The 21,242-nt window shown below is 37.8% G+C and overlaps 1 protein-coding gene across 4 annotated transcripts in view; it reads left to right on the top strand.

The window, feature by feature from the left end:
- Window positions 1–606: 606 nt before the first annotated feature.
- The window catches only part of ST6GALNAC4 (ST6 N-acetylgalactosaminide alpha-2,6-sialyltransferase 4), a 435,498-nt gene continuing 414,862 nt past the window's right edge, over window positions 607–21,242 (top strand). For all 4 annotated transcript variants that reach the window (XM_044065319.1, XM_044065320.1, XM_044065317.1 and 1 more), the window contains exon 1: window positions 607–743. The gene's annotated coding sequence lies outside the window, so the exon portion shown is untranslated. The remainder of the gene's footprint in view (window positions 744–21,242) is intronic.

Here is a 21,242-nt window from a genome sequence, read left to right as displayed (position 1 = left end):
CACTCTGTACTATGAGACTAGATTTACCATGTGAGTCACTGACTTGCAGTGAAATTTTTAATCTTACTGTGGGCAGAATTTACCTTAAATGCATAAACTATTTACTGCAACTTGCCTTCGCAGTGCTATGCAAGAATGTCTTGCCTCACATCTTTTCACATGCAAATGAAACATTGTTACCAGTATCATGGTGAATAAAGTATGGATTTTTGTCTGCGTCACACAGAAGTGCCCTCGGAGAGACCAGTGACATCGGAGAATTATGCACATTTTTTACTATATGTGCTTGCTTTTAGATGCACGCCTGTGCATTCAGTATTTGACCATATTATGTTTGCCACCTTTAGACTTTAATTTCCAGGTGCAGGATTTATGGCTGATCCTCATTCCACATCTGTACATAACATGTTTCACCTCTAGGCATGACAATACTGAAGCAGTTACACAGACTCAGCCTTAAAACAGGATGCTGTTAAAGAGATTTTGTATTTTTGTTTATGCTTAAGAATATGCAAGCCTAGGCCTGCATGTTCTGAGAGTATGTTAAGAAGCTGCCTGCAGATGGCAGCAAAATCTTTTTGTCTTTTGTGATAGGGTTGACTCCTTTGTTAAACGGACTGTTGGGCTTGAGTTACTGAAAGTCAGAGGCGAGGGAAGGACTTAGTGAAACACACTCTAACGGTAACATTATCAGGGAGGCTTTGTTTGGATGCTGACTGAAAAATGATGGATACCTTAAAGTGGTGAGAGAAATAACATTACTTTTAATTTTTTGGAGAAGGAACTGAAAATTGTCTTGTACTATGTCTTTTAGTGTTTTTAATTTTGGTACAGAGTAGCAGACGTGGCTTGTCCAGCACAGTTAGTTAGAAGCTACAGGCTGCCATCTCCTGCCAAGTTGGAAGTGGCTAAGATGACTGCAAACAATCCTTTATCTTGTTGACAGGAAACTGTGTTTTGCTTAGTGATTAGATATATATGTACATGTTTAAGCCTGGAAATTAATTCATGAGTAATGTGCTCTGTACTAAAATGGAGGAAAAGAGGGCAAAAGTGATGTAAGTTAATAGAATATAGATTAGGAAGTACATGCAAGGATATTTGCCTTGGATATGTATTTTATTTTATGTTTGCTGGATGTAATGCTTGTTCAGTTAAAGTAGTCTTGACATGCCTTGTTTTTGATTTCACTGTTTGGCCTTTTTATTTTGTGCAGTGTATTTCTTTTGCTGGTTTATATTATTACTATAGTTGATATATTGCTGTTGACAGTGCACTTACTGTTAGAACTGTAGAAAAAGCATTTAACTGTATGAAGTAACTTTAAATGAGAAATCAACTGCAGCGAAGAAATAACATCAATGAAACTAAACTTAAAATTCCAGCACATCTAAGGAGCAGCATTCTTTGGTCAGTTTACAGTTTAGAAAGTAAAAGTTCTATAGACTAGTTCTACAGAACAACCTAGCTTATTGTTTGTGATTATCAAAATGTCAAATTCCACAAATGATCTTTAAGCCCTCAGACAGTGTGGTATGGGCTAGACAAAGAATTTGTGTATTTTCTGCATTAATGTAATGTAATCCCTGTACTAACCCAGATTAATTGCTACTTATTCAATGCCTTATTTAAATTAATATTCTGTGCATCTCTTGCTCGTAACAGCTTGCTGCAACCTGTTGTTTTTGTATACTATTACACAGTCTATATTGCGTCTACCTACTAGAGGGATTTGTAAATATGTTTGACTCCTATCTTTCTGTGTTATCTGGAGCTTTTTCCCCTGGGCTTCTGCTGAAAACAGACATATCCAGGCGGACTGTCCCGGTGAACAAATGTAAACTAAATAAATAAGTAAAGAAATCTGATTAATTTCTGGAAGGCTTATTGACAAATTCCCAGGAGATATGAAGTAGGCCTTCATTAAAGCTTATTTTTAGTTCCAGAAATTTGTGGTAATTTTTAATATTTATTCACTGTTGCCTATGGATTGTGACATGCCACAAAGACACACAACAGTGTTAGTCTGTCTCGGACCTCTCAACCAATCGGGGACAAATTTCAACAGAATCAAGGACAAGTCAAGAAAAAATCAGGGACAATCAGGAACACTTTTAAAAATATTAATGCTATTAACATGAAACATTGACAGAATCAGAGCATATGAATTAATACACATTTTCTGAAGTAAAAGAAGTCTAACTCTTAATTATTGTCATTATTCATTAAGTGTAATTCACCACCTTTCCTCCAAAAGTCACTAGTTTTAGGAGGGAGTAAGAGGGACAGAGCTAAAATTTGAGTCAAAATCAGGGACGTCCCTGAAAATCAGTGTCAGTTGAGAGGTATCTACTTTTACATCACTGCACTTGTCATCCAGGACATAAAAGTGACAAGGAGAGAAGCAATATTTCTATTGAAGCTATAGCTTTGACATGTAAGTCTGGCAGTTAGTGCAGCGGATTAAAGTACATCCAGGGTTTGAATCTGACAGCCTCTATTTTCATAATGTGGGGCTTTGACCAAGTCATCTAACCAGACAGTGCTTCTGAGGTAAGTCTGTAAAAGGTCAGTGTGAGTGCTATAGCCTGGTTAACAAAAACAAGTAGTGCAAATCCCTTATGTAAGAGAGCAAATGCAACTCTATGCTCTACCCCTTAATAAGAATTACAAAATCCCCTGATTTTTTATTTCAAAGTTCATCTTACACACTGGGACTACAAACATATTAAGATGACAAGCAAGGCTGAAAGCTCATATTGCAGTTCCATGTTTTAGGCCACAGCTCTGTCAGACATACATACCTGAATGCCAGTTTATAGCATAGCGACCTATTATGTCTTCAGCAAAGTCCTCTCACAGGGAGCACTCTAGTGCAGAAAGATGGCATGTGGTCAGTGTGTGGCTCAAACCGTAAACTCTTACTAGAAAGCTTAAATATATAGATTTAATAATATGTTTTGAGGCCTATAAGAGGGAGAGTGTGACTTCTACATTTACAGATTGTTATAGGATTGTTTAATGAATAATTATTTTAAAACTAATTTTTTTACAGGTTAGAGATACTGCAATGGAGCAGAATTATGCTAATTTACTCATGGAGTATTTGAAAGAGCATTATTTTTTGCTTCCATTATTTTTTAATATCCTGTTAAACTGTATGTTCACTGTATTATTTTTTCTGTTTTTTCAATCTCTTGAAAATTAATTTTGTAATTTATTAAAGCAGCAAAAGTGTCCGGTTTAAGATTCACAAACACAGCAATCCCCTTAGCATCAGGGTCAACAGGTATTTGTAAACAAAGTATCAAGAAGTTATTGCAGTGAAAAAATGCTGAGCACACCTTCTTACACACAGCATGCTTTCAAACTGAGTCAGGCTCCTAGGCAGCAAGACATTTCCCTGTGGTACATTTGGTTGGGGACACATGGCTGAAGTGACATTCAGTTACAGGGCATGAGGCTGTTGCAGACCCGCTATGGAAAAAGAGAAGCATGCAGTGCCATGCCCACAGCTTCAATAACCAAATGTACAGGAGGAAAATAATATCCATGTCCCTCCAGTTACCAAGAGACAGCAGGCAGTATGGCAGGCATCAGCTGCAGGTCACCCAGTGGGCATGTCAGGGGCATTAAAATGCAGTGTGAATGGGTGGTGCCTTTATTATTAGCATGTGTGTGGACCATTACCCCCTTTACAGTTGTCTGGGGAACATTAACTAGAGCATATGAGTGACTACAGTGGCATGCAGGATATCCTCCATGCTGTAGCACAATTCTACATGCTACACTTACATTAACATGTACTGTACACCAAGCACCACACACGCTACTTCCCATGCCCACATGGCCCTTGTTTATTGAAGCTTTGAACGTGGTGCTGTGTGCTTCTCTTTGCCTACAGGAAATTTGCAACAGCCATATGTCGATGCAGCCGAATGCTACTTCAGCCATGTGTTCCCAACCATATGTACTGCAGGGAAATGTCTCAACACCCTAGGAGCTTGAAACTCTTTCAAGCACTGCATTTTAAAAAGGTGCTCTGCATACCTCTCAGCTGTCCTTGAGTTTGCAAGAATGTCCATTCTTTTGCAAATATTTATGGTCTGATCTTCATAACATTTATTTTTTTTTTTCTTTTTGGCCAATTTGTTGAGGACTGCAGTCACTAAATAATCAGTCATTTCAGTTTCATAATTTATATCTTTCATAACATGCAAGCTAATTTAAAATATGATTGTTCTTATAGCAACTTTCTAAGCATATAAAAACAGTATTTAAATCTGCCAATTTTATTTTAGAACTTTCCCAATGATTCTTGAGCTAAGAGGTTGAAAACTATGGTGCCTGGTTATTTGTCGTTTATTTGTAGAGGAGTAGGACTGTTTCAAAATACAGCCACAGGATAGTTAAGAGGTTAAAGGAAGAGTGTTACTTTAAGAATGTATTGTTCACTGCCTTTAAGAGAGTTCTACTTGATAAAAACAAGGAAGAACCTTTTAGACCATTTTTTTCTTCCCACAATCTAGAATCTGTGTGTTTGTGGTAATGCACCATGCAGTGGAAAAAATGTTTAATGTTCTGTAGAAGTACTAGCCACAGTTGTCCTGGATTCTGTTTTGAGGCAAGTTATTCCTGATAACTTCAGAACATCGTTATGTAACAGTAGAAATCTTTTGCATTGGCTGATTTCAGCTGGGATAAAACAAGAAATGACAGACCAGGGGTTCTATCCCTTTGTACTACAAGGTAATGAGGTATGTATGAAGTTTTACATGCTTTTGCTCGATATGGCATTTGTTGAGGCTGTAAATGTTTATATGCCATTGGTAATTTCATCTAGGACTGATTTGTTTATGTTTGAAAACTTTGATATGTTTAATGTGCTTAGTCATTGCAGCACCATAGAAGCATAATACAGCTTATAGCTCTGTTGCTGGTCACACTTTCCTCACGATTCAGTGACCTCAACGTAATAATTCAAAACAAGTAGCTGTACAGTCATCACGTCCACAGGGGGTAGGTACACAAGACTCACTTCCCTGCATTAAAACTCTTTTTTTTTTATTCTTTTTTGAGTTCCATTTGCTTAGAAACTTCACAGTTTGAGTACATGTGTTATCAGCATATGTGGACTGTAGCTGTAGGTGCTGAGCTTTGTTTGCTGTGCATTTGTATGAACGAAGGTGAGCAGTTTTTAAAGACTCGTAGCACATCCTTTTATAAATGGTAAAAGATTTAGATTAACTGGCAGATACACCCGCAGTATTGTGTCAATGCCGCATTCCTTGTCATGGCTGGCCTTAGGCCAGTTGGACCAATTTGGCCAAATAGGGCCTCCCTCCCTCAGGTTGGTCCTGGATTAGGCTTTTACAGGGTCATTACATCTTCCATTACCCAGAGATCTGCTTAAGCGACACTACAGTAAAGTGCAAGTCATTTTCCTACTGGTTGCCTTGCTAGCATCCATTATTATTTGCAGCTTCATGCCTTCTGTATGACTCACAGTGTCAGCTACTTGCATCCCTAATAGTAGTCAATTTGCTGTTGCTGAGGGTTTCTAGTCCCTAAACTTGTTGCATTAACTGTCTGGTTTTCTGTACCACTCAAGTTACTGTATGCAAAGATAAGACCAGGCTTATTTTGAAGACTGATAGAAATGTACTGTTTTCTTATGGGGTTTACGAATGGTTGTAAATGAATAAAGTTGCAAGCAATAACTGTGGTATAGTCAGTTGCAGACAGCATGAAAACAAACACTAGTTGTTGTTTGTCTTTCGGCTTTTTCCTGGTAAGGGGTCGCCACAGCAGAACTCTGGTCCGCTAATGATTGGCAGTAGATTTTTACGAAATGCAGACATGCTAGCTCGACGCCCAACCTTCAACAAAGGCATGCCCATTTACGCATGCATGTCTTTCGAACGCTACCCAACCGCGGGGAGGACATGCAGACTCCACACAGAAGGCACTCCCAAGCTAAGCCGAGAATCGAATGGGAGAACATCTTGCTGTGAGATAACAACGTTACTGCTGTACCACCGCAGCATGATAAATGCAGATACTGGGATGAGAGGTAACTTCTGATCACCAAGACTTGTATCAGAATGTTACCAATATTACCAATTAAACAGTAGGGCATAAAAATGCTTACTTTAGTCATAGATGGGAGAAAACTAATCCTAGTGAAGTGAAACATGAGGGGGTCTGTACTGGGTAGTTAAAGGCAGAAGTGGATAGAAAATTAAGGCACTTGGTTGAAAGTGTTAAAACTGTAACAGTGAAAAACAGCCAAAGAAATAAAAACATTAATATCAATGGAACGGTGTAAGAGCAAGTATGCAGAGAAGTGTAAGTGAGCATAGTAAGTAGTACTAATGAACACAGTCATATGTAGATGTGATACAAGAATCCAGCTAGCCAAGTCAATAAGAAATCTGGTACGAAGAGTGTCTGTAACATCATATAATGTAATGTTTCTTTGGAGAAAATAGTACAGTAGAGAATCTATTATCCAAAACGTCAATTATCCGAATGCAGCCTTCCAAAGTTTTTGAGTAGGAAAAATCATAAAATCTGATTATGTAAACATTATAAATATTTGCTTGTGCATGCTTTTTGAACTTGTAGCCTGCTCGTGGGTGAAAAATATTCTTTATTGTCCACTGGAATTGTTGAATGGTTGAAAAGTGTATTCCCTGCGTGCAGAAAAAACAAGATTTTAGAAGTTTTTTATCTGGATTAATGTATCTTTGATTATCCGAGCTACCCTAGGTCCCAATTAGTTGGGATAATCGACTCTATTGTAAGCTATACTAGCATGCAAAATTGTTGGGCATATTTGCTTGTGCATGCTTTTTGAACTTGTAGCCTGCTCGTGGGTGAAAAATATTCTTTATTGTCCACTGGAATTGTTGAATGGTTGAAAAGTGTATTCCCTTCGTGCAGAAAAAACAAGATTTTAGAAGTTTTTTATCTGGATTAATGTATGTTTGATTATCCGAGCTACCCTAGGTCCCAATTAGTTGGGATAATCGACTCTACTGTAAACTATACTAGCATGCAAAATTGTTGGGCTTGGGATGAGAAGGAGAGTAAGGTGTGAGTCAAATAAGGGAAAGATGGAAAATGGGGGAGAGAGAGAGAGTGAGGGAGGGAGACAGAAAAAAAAAAATACAATAAAATTAAAATAAAAAAGTATGGATGGGGAAAAAGGTAAAAGTGCAGCTATCTCTTACCCAGGTTTAAGATATCCAGATAGTATTTTAGAATTGGGGAATATGTTTACTGGTAAGCCAGGGTCCACCCATCTGTTGAAACACCATATTGGAGCAGGACCTCAGGGGTCTATCAAACATACCCCCTTGCAGTGGATCTGTGTGAAATAATCAGATCCTGTGAAAGGGAACTACAGGAGATGTTGGCTTGGGGGGTAATATAGAAATTAGTGTACTTCTATTTTAAAATATCTTATAACAAAATATAAGTAATAAGTAAACATATTGTTTTATTTTAATATAGAGTACTAGCATACATTCCTGATGCCTAATCTGAAATAGTCTTAAGTTCAAAAGCCAGCAAATGGAGCGAAAGACGGGGGTGGAAGATGGGGCCAAATTACAGGCACCTCCAAAATGATTCAAATTGTGGCCCACAGTTGCTAAGGCCGGCTCTGCTAATTGTTTTCCGAAATGTCTTAACATTGGAGAAACCACACATATGTTCCATTTACACATTTTAGAGAATATTATAGATACAAGAGGAAATGTGACAATCCATTCCATTACTTTCACACTTCTGTCAGGATAAATTGTAATGTTAAGTTTTGCATACTGTATTAAGTTGTCATCTGTTTTACAGCTGCTCAACTTAAAAAAGACGTGTGTTTTATTGAAGTATTTGCATGTTAGAACTGGGTGTATGGACAATGAATTAATAAAGAAGTAATTCATTGCTTGGCATCTTCACCAAAAACTCAGTGGGATTGTTTATTTGGTCATTTAAAACTTTGTATCCATGTTGTGACTTTCGGCTTTTCCCGGTTAGGGGTCTCCACAGCGGAACTCCGGTCCGCTAATGATTGGCAGTTGATTTTTATGTACCGAGTTGCCAGCCCTGATGCACAACCTTCAACGAAGGTCTCCATGCAGAAGACGCTCTGAGTCGAACCAGACAGCATCTTACTGTGAGGTGACAACCCTACAGCAGCACCACCACTTTGTATCCATGTATATGGGTTATAATGATCTGTAGTAATTTATACTGCCTATTACATTTTCATGTTTCTATTTTTTCAGTATGATGCTGTGTAATTGGATAATAACTGGCTTGACTACATTAACTTGTTAGATACTAGTCACACATTTTTCTCATATACCTTACTTCATAGCAGGCTAAAAAGGCTGAGATGCTAAGTTTTCAATAAATAAGACTATGAAAAGTAAAGGTTTTCCTTGGTGTCATGGAACAGTTGTATTCTGTCATGGCAGAAAAGAGTGAGGTTTAACAAAATCTTAGACTTCTTTGATTTTCTGACCAGTTATAGTAAGGAGGTTATTATAGCCTTTCAGGGCTTCCTGGACTTTAGCAAGACTTCTGCAGTAGTCCCACACAAGATACTATCAAGGAAATTTTGGAGCTTATCAGAATGTTCTAATGTACTGTAATTTGTTAAAAAAGTGGATACTTACTTAGATGCAAATACAATAGTAAATGAAATTCTGTATAAGATTAAGGTTGGAGACTGACAACATACGTTTGGCAAGAAATTTGAAGAAGAAAATATAACAGCAAATCAGCCACCGAACTCAAAACTTGTCAAAGAATATGTTTAATACCAAAGGTTGGTTAAAAGCATCCACAGTTTAGTGCTTTCACCTGTAACTCTTAAGACATCATCAGAACTATGACTATACTGCTTGTGGAAGCCATTTTAAAACTTAAGTGCAGAAGACACACCTCCTATGTAAACCAAACACAACTTGTAGCTAAAATCAGTGTGAAACAGAAAAAAAAATAAAGTTACAACAATAAAATAAGTTAAAACTTTTAAAACCTGAACCAAAACACACAAATACAAACTAGGCAAAAAATAGCTAAACACAAAAATATATTTTGCTGGTTATCCTTTTTAGTTCACTGCTGATAGACATACTGTTATTTAAACCGGGAAAGTTGGTCCAGTTTCATGCATCTGATACTGTAATTGTGAGTAAATTGCAGGAGAAGCTGTTTTTTTAACCAAAAGGTTAAAAAATTTTGTTCACAATCACAAGTTGTGATAGGAGGTGTGTCTTCTGCAGTCAGGTTTTAAAATGGCTTCCACAAGCAGTACATTCATAGTTCTGTTCATGTATTCATGACAGGTGAAAGTGATAAACTGTGTATGTTGTTAACCTACCTTTGGTATTAAACATACTCTTCGACAAGTTTTGAATTTGGTTGCTGATTTGCTGGTTGTTTTGCTGTTATTAGCTACTGTTTTCTTCAGTAACAGAGCTGCACTCATTTCTTAATTAAGAAAATATAATAATTTGCAGGTGTCACATATATCTACCGCAGAACAGATGCACAGAATATTTGTACAAATGGTAGTAAAGGTAAGATGATTTCCTTTAGGTACTCAGGGGTGTGTTACTTGTTTTGTAGTTGCTTGAGCTTGGATTCCCAAAGAAGGAGCTTGCTCTTGTATGTTCAGTCACTGCTTATCGTAGTGTTGTATGCTTTTGTGTGTCAATTACATTATCCTCTCTTTCTCTGTAATTGTGGCATGTGAGAGAAAGGAGTAGTGATATTTTCTTTTTTTAATATTATTGTTCTTTCTCCAAGTTGAAGCAACCTCACAGAGTAATGAAAGTTGGGTGCTGTTGTGTGTAACATTTTCTGATTTGAGTACTGGTGGACCACTCCTGCACTTACTGAAGCAGATAGTTTTGTGCATTTGGACCAGTGTGTGTACCACCAAAAGAAGATTGGCTGAAGGGACAATATACTTTAATTAAGGTGGCATTTATCAGATGACAGCCTGAGGACTTAGCATGGCAGACACAGCAAAAAGTAAGCTATTTTTTTCTACAGGCTGCAGATGCATACAAGCAAACATTTTCTGTCAGCATTAACAGTTTGGTTGACTGCATCAAACAAACTTCCAAAATCAAACAAATCAACTACCTGCGCAAATCTATTTTACTGGGACACAAACTGTAGATTTAAACTACTTTAGTCCCTCAGCAGCTTCAGTCTTTTGAAAGCAGCTATAAAACGGCATTTATAAAATGAGTTCCACTTTTTACATCAAATTCTCTCTTTCATCAAAACAGGAATGGATTGTATGTTTTATCATTTCCTGTCTGTTGAAATGCAAGCATGTTACAAAGAGCTTAGTAAACTGTAGGGTTAAGGTAATTATTTTAACCTTAGTGTGATCCTGGAGTTAGTATATTTGGAAATGCGAGGGGTATGCCATAAATTTTGAATATAAACACAAGAAGTAATAGACAATTGGACTTGGTAATTGCACACAAGCCCAATGTAATTAGTGATTTGGAAGTTAAAGAACCCCCTGAACACATTTGACCATTGCTCCGTTATATATAATTTTACGTGGCAGGGAAATTGTAAATAACATAATATTTTTGATATGGGTAAATATACTACTGATAGACACAAGTTTTGAGACAGCATATGTAGTAATGACCAAATTAATAGTAGATGGGGAGGACTCAAATTGTGCTGCCCCTCCATCCTCCACTGAAATCCCATGCATACAGGGAGCATGATACTGCTTGGCCCCAACTGAAACAAATTAAACTAGAGTAAACTATTTATTGATGCCATTGTGAAATCACTACTTATGAGGTCTAGGAAAGTTAACAGTAGGCATCAATGAACCCCCCCCCCCAATAAATCTACCTAGCCTTAAGCTGCATTTTACCTTTGCCTAGGATGATACCTCAATACAAGCAAAAAATGATTGGCTTCAATAATTGGCTTAGTTTCTGGTGTCATTCAACGGGGATCCTGAATCTGTCAACCTGGGATGACATGGTCGACAGACCTCAATGCTTTGCCAGAGATGGTCTTCATCTGTCACCCCTGGGATTTCTGTTACTGTCTAAGACTCTTGCCATCCCCATAGTGCCTTTTTTAAGCAATGCCATAAGAACAAAATTCCCACCATAAAAATACCCTCTAAAAACAACCTCAAGGTTATGCTGTTAAACGCTAGGAGGCTAAATCAGAAACTGCCCTCACTAGAAGCAGTCCTCACTCTGGAAGATGCTAAAATTTGTGCAGTCACTGAGACCCGGTTTAAGGCTGTGGAGAGCACCCCACCTATACCAGGTTACATTTCATTCCACATATTTAGACCACAAACTGAAAGCTTGAGAACTAAAGGAGGTGTTGTATCAATATTCATCAGTACACCTCTAAATTGGTTAAACAGCACTATTCCCTTGAATTACTTCAGGTGCAATTGACTGCAGATAAGACACCTCCAGGTCATTGCCAGCTGTAGGACCCCCACTATGAATCAGGATGTCCACTCAGCCTACTTGGATCTACTTGAGTTAATCATGATACAACCAAACACCCTGGTTTTGGGTGACTTTAATTACCTGTCTATAGACTGGGTAGATCATACATGTTCTAACTCACTTGCCCAAAGGTTCCTAGACTTTAGCTCCAATGCCCTGGACCAGTTGGTTGAAACACTTACAAGGGGCTCAAACATCCTAGACCTGGTGCTCATCAACAAGGGAGGTCACTGCACCACCACAGTGTGTGGCCATCCCTTGTGAAATCTAACCACAAATCAGTCTCAGTAGAAGTAACTATAACACAAACTTAGCAACGACGAGACTAACAAACTTCTCAACCTCTTACATGATGGCATAACTAGCTTCATAGCCCCCCCCCCCCTCACTGATGGAACAGACACCGATGCTGAGTTATACACTGCTTTATACAAGCACCTGTACAATTGTATTGGTTCTGCTGTACCTGATAGAATGAAAGCAAAATCTAAGCCAAAGCAAGATCTTCAAGGAAAAACAAACCTGCCTGGTGGACAACTGCCATTTAATAAGCTATGCAATAGGAGAAATAAATTCCTGTCTTATAGCAGGAAGGAATGGTCTCAAAACTGGAAACACTCCCTCCTCAACTTAAACAAGCAAGTAAGACTCCTAGTGAAGTCCTGCAAAGCTAACTGCAAATCCAAATTAGCTTCCCTAACTAAGGATAACCACAAGGTGTTCTTTAGTTACATCTGTAACCTCAAAGCTAAGGCCCAGATTTACACTGAACTCGTAGTTAATGGTACTACATATATAGAACCTGTGGATATAATAAACCTGCTGGCTGACAGGTTCAGTGAAAACTTCACTCCCCTGTCCCCGCCACATATACCCCAAAGCATCTCAACACCTGTCCCCTGCCTAGTATCTCTGAGGAGTAGATCTTAAATATCCTCTCCAAGGCCAAAAACACAGCCTCTTTGGGACCAGACAACATCCCGGGCTGTGTTCTACATTGGTTAAAATGGGAATTAGCATCACCATTGAGCATTCTTTTCAATCACAGCATAAGCACTGGCTTCATCCCAGTGGAATAGAAAACCGCTACCGTCATCCCCTTGCACAAAGGGGGTGTATTCACGGACCCTGGGAACTATAGACCCATTAGCCTGACCTGCCTTATCTGCAAGACCATGGAATGAATCATCATGGACCATACTAACAAAGATATAGGAAATCTCCAAATGCTTGACCCCACCCAGTTTGGCTTTGTCAAGCGGAGATCATGGCTGTTAAAATTGGTGGACTTCTTCGAGACAGTTACCAAAGCCCTAGATGAGGGTAAATCTGTGCATATGGCCTACCTAGACTTAACCAAGGCCTTTGACACAATCCCCTACTTGGGCATCATTGATAAACTCACCCAGCTGGATGTCAACTCATATATTGTCAGGTGGGTTGCAAACTGGTTCACTGATAGAACTCATACGGTCAAAATAGGGGACTCCACCTCCTCCAGCAGACCTGTAACCAGTGGTGTTCCACAGGGATTGGTTTTGGGCCCCCTACTCTTTCAAATCTACTTCTCAGAAGTGCAGGCTAAAACTAAAGGACTGTGGCTGACAAAAGTTTGCTGAGGACTGAAAACTGGGAGCAATCATTGAAACCCCTAGTAATGTCAACATCCTGCAAGAAGATTTTATACACACTAATGACTGGTGCCAAAGTCATGGTCTTTAACCTAATGCAAAAAAAATGCATTATCATTCCCTTTGGTAAGGGTGATGTTCCTGCAAACTACCACATCAATAGCAATACTCTAAGCACACAGTCAGTGGTGAGAGATCTGGGCACAAAGGTTGACAGCACCCTTAACTTTGATCACCATGTCTCCACAGTGGTAAGAAGGACATTTTGTATTATTCATCTCATAAGTAAGGGCATTGCCTCAAGAAAAAAGAGGTTATAACCCCTGCACTCTTTCCTCATCTGCCAGTAATAGAGCACAATGCTCTCTTTGGTCTATGTTGACAAAGGAGGTACTGATAGTACAGCTAGCTGGAATTTTGTAAATAATTGTCATTTCTGAATATTAATATGATTTATATAGAAGTGTGACAAAGGGAGATACTGCCAGCACAGCTGCCTGGAATTTTGTAAATGGTTGTGTGTTGTTTGTGAATGTCAACATGCTTCATGTAAGAGGCTTCTGTTGCAATTGTATTAGCATTGCATGTTATGTGTATTTCTAATTTGTTTATATAGACGTGTGTTAAAAAAAGGTATTTTGTGGAGTACTGAGTGTAAATATGTATCCACAGTGTGCCCTGCTGGAAGAGAACAGACACTATTGTAACTTTAAATGTATATATTTTAACAGAGGAAACTGAAATACAGGAGGTTAATGTCAGAAAATTGTCTGAAATTAAATTACTTTATGGCTACACAGTAAAAGATAATATCTTTCAGTTTCCATGCCGCAAGGAGAGATAATGTCTGAAACTAGGGAGATTTCTGTATTGTCTTGGGAGTGTTTTATTGTTTTATGACTTCCACCATCTGCCAAAGATCTGAGGAAAAGCATTTGTCTATGTATTTTCACAGGTAGATGCTAAATGTTACCAGCTGCCATCAATGGTTATTTTGAGGCCTGGGAACTAGGAGTCAGATGACAAACAATGATGTCATGCTGCAAGTTATGCCAGCAGTAATATTTGAGATATTCATTTGGAGGTCTCTGAGAGAGGCAGCATTCTGTATTCTATCTTTGAACTGACAACTAGAGAAGATCCATTCACCACATCTGCCTTGTTCTGATGAAGTAAGTTTCTAGGGAACAGCATAATTATCTTAGATATAGTCATGAATATAGCAAAGCTTAGTTTAGAAGTTTTTCTTCATTTATTTAAGACTGTCCTGCAATTTTGTTTTAAATATTTCCTGTGATTTTGAACTCTGATGTCACTGTACATGTATGTATGTGTATATATATATATATATATATATATGTATATATATATATGTATATATATATATATATATATATATATATATATATATATATGTATGTATGTATATGTATATATATATATATATATTTAGTATTGTCTTGTTGTTTTAATATTTATTATTAAACATATTTAAACCTTTTCATTGTGGCTGTTCTGTATAGAGATACTTAAGTTCTGAGAGTATTTGCATATGTATTTGGTGACACAGTGGGCCACTCCTAATAGTCTTACTCTTGGTCAAACTACAATGTATATTGATAGTAACATTAGTCAGTAATATCAGGCACCCTTTGTTAAGGGAAATAAAACATTTAAGTTGTTTCATAATAGCAATGCAGACTCTCTGCAAGCCAGCATCCTAGAACAAGTTAATTGGGGTGTTGGAAACTCTGAGTTTAAGAATAAACATCATTTGTTATATAAAGAAAGTATTTATATTTTAAAATATACTACTTTAAGCCATTGTGGACTTAGTATTGAATGCTCATGGAAAATGTTGATATAATTGCTTTCTAAGTACAATAGAAATACATTATTTAATGTTTTAGATATTAATTAATTAGTTAAGTGTTTTATAATTGATAGTCAATGTATGTATAAGATGGCATGTATGTATAAGATGGCACTGTTTTTTCTTACTGATTTTTGTGACTGCATACTAAAAATCCACAAGATTTATGAGGAACAGACCAATAAATGAGGCAACATTATCTTGGATATCTGAGAGGTATGAATGTCCAACATACCTCTCAACTTTATTGCTCAAAAATCAAGGGAGACAGGAGGACTTGGAAGATAGCTGCACACTGAGTAGCAACTTAATGCTACCTCTCCCAGTGTGGAAACAGAAACTTAGCAGAGAAAGCCAGTGGAGTTGTATTTCTGGATAAATTTCCATAAATGGCTAGCAACTGGACTGCCTGGATGCCAGGAATAAAAGAAGTATAGAGGACCTGAATAAAAAGTGGCTACAAAAGGTGCAGAAAAAAAAAACACTGACTGGAAAAAGTGTGGCAGCTGTTGAGAAAAAGCATTGCAAACTCTAGACATGACTTCCAGTAACCTAGAGGAAGGTAAAAGAATTGATTAAAATAAACAAAACAGTTATGGAGTACATCAACTCAAACAACAAAAGTTTTTAAAAAAGTGTTTTAAAACATATTCAGATGAAGTGATAAAAAAAGGCTGGCTGAATATAAGACTGCTCAAAAAGAGATGTTTCAGAAAATAACAGAATTAGAGGACAGCGCACATAAGAAAAACCTGATATTTTTTGCTGTACCAGAGAAGCTGGAAGGAACAGACTGTATTAATTTTATGAAAGCACAAATAAGCAACTAGACTGCTATCCCACAGCAGTTGTTGTTAATTAGTTTAGAATATCTTAAGACTAGATAGAGTAGGCAGGAAGGGAGGTGGGGTCGCAATTCTCTTCAAAAACACACTCAATGTCCAACCTCCACAAACTCCTCTACCTAAATTTCATAATGTGGAAAACTTAGCCTCAGTCTTATACTTAAACAACAAAAAAAGAATCAACATACTTTGTTGCTACATCTGTCCAGGAAATAACTCTCCCATAATTGAAGAAATCTTACACTGGGTTAGTGATAACCTTCCACAAGAAACTGTCCTGCTAGGCGACCTAAATACTGACTGGTCAGACTGTAGCTCTAACAACCCCACTAACCATATTAACCTCTTCGGATTTTCTGAGCTCATTCAAAAACCCACTAGAGTAGATAAAAAAAAAAAATCTCCAAAACGATCTATTCTTGATTGGACACTGACCAATTACCCCAACCAAAATTACCATACAGGCTGTCTACCAGATGGCCTTAGTGACCACCTTCCCACATTTCTCCTATGCAAACGTACCAACTTACCCAGGCCCACAGCCTATAGACATATCAGAGGTGATCGCATCCTAAATCCTCAGGAACTTAACACTATTTTAAAACAATACAATTGGGAGCCACTACGACCCCTAGGATTAGGCTAAACAGTTGACTACTTCAGTAGTACCTTCACCAATGTCCTCAATAGTGTAGCACCCATCAGGAAGATAAGAGTTAAGACTTAACTATGCACCATGGCTAAGCAGGGACATGAGCCATCCTAAAGTTCAGAGACAAGGCTTGGAAAATCTGGAAGAGAGGTAACACTACCCTAACCTAACAAAACTACCAACAACTTAGAAATTAGGCCAACAAACAAACCAAACTTGATAAACAAAACAATTTCCTTGGTGCCCAAAGCAAATACTCAAAAAATCCTCAAAAAAAGTTTGTCAAACTGTCAACTCCCTACTAAAACCAGGCAAAGCCACCACTCCAGCTCCTAGCTCCACTGATAATAGCAAGAGCATAACCTCCCAATTTAAGCACCATTTCACCAAATCTGTTCTGGCATTATCGACCCAACTATCGAAAAACAGCCAGAAGCATACCCCAACCAAATGTCCAGATAACATTCCTTCCTTTGCCCTCTCTTCTGTTCCCGCCTCGACAATTAAAAAAACTCCTCCTAAAATTAAAATGTACCACCCTTGCAGCCGATAGTATACCTGCCAACTTCCTAAAAGTAGCTGCTGAATCCTTGTCTTATCCTGACTCTATCATTGTCAACCGCTGAATACAGGAAGCCTATATCCCTCATCTATGGAAAGTTTCATATATCATTCCACTTCATAAAGGTGGCAACTCTTTTGACTTTTCTCTTATCTAAGCTACTTTAGAAATGTATTCATTCTCAGGTTATGCAATTCCTGAACACACACAAACTTCTTTCCACCACACAACATGGAATCCAGCCATACCATAGTACAACTACTGCCCTTCCCTCTTTTACTAATTTGGTCAACCAACACAGAAATGACAATAACGTTGTAACTGCTATATTCTTAGATCTCTCCAAAGCTTTTGCTGTAGTCTCACACTCCTTACTACTAGATACTCTAGCTTCCCTATCCTTTGCCCCCTCTACTGTAGCTGGTTCAAGAACTATCTATCGGACAGGCAGCAATCCATCCAATGGCAAGGCACACTATCTCCCTTACTACATACTACCATTAGAGTGCCACAAGGCTCAATACTGGGCTCACTTCTTTTTCCTGTTTTCACTAACAATCTGCGTACCTCCACCAAACATGCCACAGTCATCCAGTATGCAGATGATTCAACTCTAATCTGCTCTGCCCCATCTCTCATCCCTCTACAATAACTCACTCAGGAATCCTTTACCTCTGTGGAGCAATGGATTACTGATATCCAACTCATCCTGAACCCCAACAAGACTAAATTGCTCCAATTTACCCCCAGTAAATGGAAAACTATCCCTCTTTCCTTTACCATCACTTTCAAAATGGCACTTCCATCTCTCCTTCAACCCATACTAAACTCCTTGGTGTAGAAAGTGACATAAAAAACCTCTTTGATGTCCATATTTCCCAAAACATCAACAAAGTACACAAAAAATGGGAATACTATACAGACACAAAAATTTCCTATCAAATCAGGCACGAATCACCCTAGCCCAAACTCACCTACTGTCCACACTAATGTATGCAGCACCAATTCTTACCCTGACCAGAAAACTTGATCTTAAGAAACTTGAGTTATGCTATAATAAAACTTCCAAGTTTGCTAACGACTCCTCTTTCAAAACCCACCACTGTCAGGCTCTAAGGGACCTACAATGGCTAGAACTTCCTCAACTACTCAGTTACCACCGACTAATCATTGCCTATAACATCCTGAAACATCATGATAAAACCCCAGTGCTAAGTCAGCTTCTCACTCACTACAAAGCTAATTGCCCTCTCTGTTCTGTTGACAAATCACTACTCTGTATCTCAAGGGCTAACAATAATGCTGGGAAAGCCCTATTCTCCCACACCACATCTAGAACCTGGAACAGCCTCCCCTCTTCTCTGACTTCTGCATCTACTACCACACTGTTCAAAAACTCACTTAAATCACATCTTATGAACAGCTGGCTATGTCCATGTATTACAATTTATTTTGCTTCTTCATATACCTTCCTTCCTTACTGTATATATGCTACAGTACCTTAACTGTAATTTCTTTATCTCTAGCATGGAATTTCCCTTTGTAACCATAATTTTTTTATTACTTCATGTATTGTTGATATGCTCTTTGTCTGTTTTACATTTCTGTCTGATTTTTTTGTCTGACAGTTATGTAAATGTGGAGCTTTTCTCCCCGGGCCTCCACTGTAAATGGACCTGGTCCAGTTGGACTATCCTGGTAAACAAATGTAAAATAAAATAAAATAAATAAAAATAATTGAAAGGGCACATCATCTGTATCCTCCAAACCTGGCTATGAGAAAGCAACCTAGACCTGTAATAGTAAAGGAGTTGATTCTGACAAAACTGTGGCAGAAACACAAAGTACTAAAAGTGGGAGACAGCAGTATGTTTGTGGAAAATGATTATTCATTGTACACCAGGCAGAAGAGGAGTAAATATATTCCACTATTCAGGAAAATGTCGAGAATCAGGCATGAGTTTCAGACTGCTGTACCCAGCTATCTTAAACTTATTCTTCCTTGGTGGAACAAAATCATTTTTTGATGAAGTACATGCTAAGGAGGAAGTCCAAAAGTTTGTTCAAGAAAAAGTGAGCTGTGAAACAGAGTTTCTGCTTCTTGTTCTTCTGGTAATAAAGAGGACAGAGAGGCTGTGCCAGTGGAACCTTTTGCAATATTTCAATAGAAAATGCTTGAGATAGGGGAAAAAAGCACAGGAATCAACTAGAAGAATTAATCAACTAGAAGAATTGAGAGTATGTTAGAAATGAAGCAGAGATGGGGTTTGGGAGAGGGAGATAAACAGAAATAAAAGCAGTAACCTGGAAATTGACAAATGTGGGATTACAAAGCATTGATTGTATTTGCGAAACATGACAGAACAAGAAAATCTGGAAATATCAGACTCTTTTGGACTTTGTTAAACTCATAGGGGACTCTAAAGCATATGTTCTACTTCATGTCATTAATGTTCAGAAAAATAGTTAGGGAGAATAACTGCAAATAAAGCAAATTTTTTTTCTTAATGGTACATGATTTTCTTTGCATGGCATAACATTTTCTCAGTTATGTTCAAGTATAATGGGGATACTAATGGAAACAGATGCTGTTTATTTATTTTTTTTAATTTCTCTCTTTCTCCTTGTTCAGTTTTAAGAAATGTAGGCACTACAATGTAAAAAAAAAAAAAGAACAACAGCCTGGTTAAGAGAAAATGACAAAAGAAAAATCTGTGTGCTTTTTCTTATTCTCGCATAGGTGAATGACTGGATTAAGGCCCTTAGTTTGATCTAGTAACACGTTTTTAAGAGAAAATAAGTAAATGAAAAAGAATACTGAATATTACAAGGCTTTTTTTTCTAACAAATAAATGTATGCTTAGTAGCAATTCTGTCTGGTCCTCATGTCTCCAGGAGACAATCTGATAAAGAGAAATGGCTAGGAGATAATGTTCTCTGAAAGTATTCAAGTGTTAACTCAGCTGGGAGAGCTATAAAGATAAGACAAAAGCAGACAGTGCTTAGTTGAAACACAGGTTGCATCATGAGTCTTAACCTAAAAGAAAGGTTATTCATACTAACTCAAGTCCGAGTGTGGCTGTCAGTTTGGAATATTTGTTCCTATTAGGAAGGTAAAACTTCAATATTTGAAGATGTACATAGTTTTGTGTGCAATTATTAAGTTAATAGGTTTTAAGTTTTTTTTGAGGGCTTTCAATAAAACAAAATGTTTTGTAAGATGTCACATAGGCTCAAATGGATATGACGCGAAACAATTGTATAAAAGATCAAACTACCAAACAGTATATACATGAAACACAAAAGCTGGAGCTAGACATTTAACAGAAAAAAGCTGTTATACATAAATGGTGGGAATAGCTTTTTAGTACAATGATGATTTCTGTAATGTCTTTAAATGTCAATGGTTTCGCAGATAAATACAAAAAGAAAGAGTAGTGAACTATATTAAAACACATATAGTGCAAATAGGTATGCTACAGTAGACACACTTAGAAATCCCTCCGAGCTACACGCTCTAGGGACCTAAACCTTGTTACCACAATAAACAAAACATGCCAGAGGGATAGATTCCCATCCCAGAGACTTCCCATACTCTGGAATAAACTACCTATCTGTATCAAACAAAGCTCCTCATTAGCACTCTTCAAGAAAAATCTTGATGATTGGATGGGAAATAGCAAATTCACCCTGGGGATCACCTCTGTGGCTCTGCTCGACAGTGGCACAGGAAAATAATTTTCTTGGGTGGCAAAAGCCAGGGTACCTTTTTGCTGGGCTTGTATAGGCTCCAGGGCTGATAGCCTAGTACCTACTTATGAACCTATGAAAAACTGCATGTGAATTTGATAAAGAAAGGTTTTCAGGATGGTTAATCAGCAGGATACCTGGGACAAAGGAAAAGAGAAGTACTTATATTAATTGCAGGAAGGAGGTTCAGTAGTTATTGAAGAATATAAAAAAGATAATAATGTTAGATTTGTAGTACTAAGGGGCTACTGGCAAGGGAGAAGGATTACACTGGCATGTATTTGTATTCCACCTACAACTGTTATAATTGAGCTTAAGAAAATTCTGGGAGAAATAATCAGCAAGGAACATTACTTATAGTTGGGGACTGGAATGTGATTTGCAACAGTGAAGAT

Source organism: Protopterus annectens, chromosome 3.part0 (assembly GCF_019279795.1).
Source record: "Protopterus annectens isolate FY-2018-M chromosome 3.part0, PAN1.0, whole genome shotgun sequence".
Lineage (NCBI taxonomy): Eukaryota > Metazoa > Chordata > Ceratodontiformes > Protopteridae > Protopterus > Protopterus annectens.
This window is presented reverse-complemented; position numbering and strand designations above follow the sequence as displayed.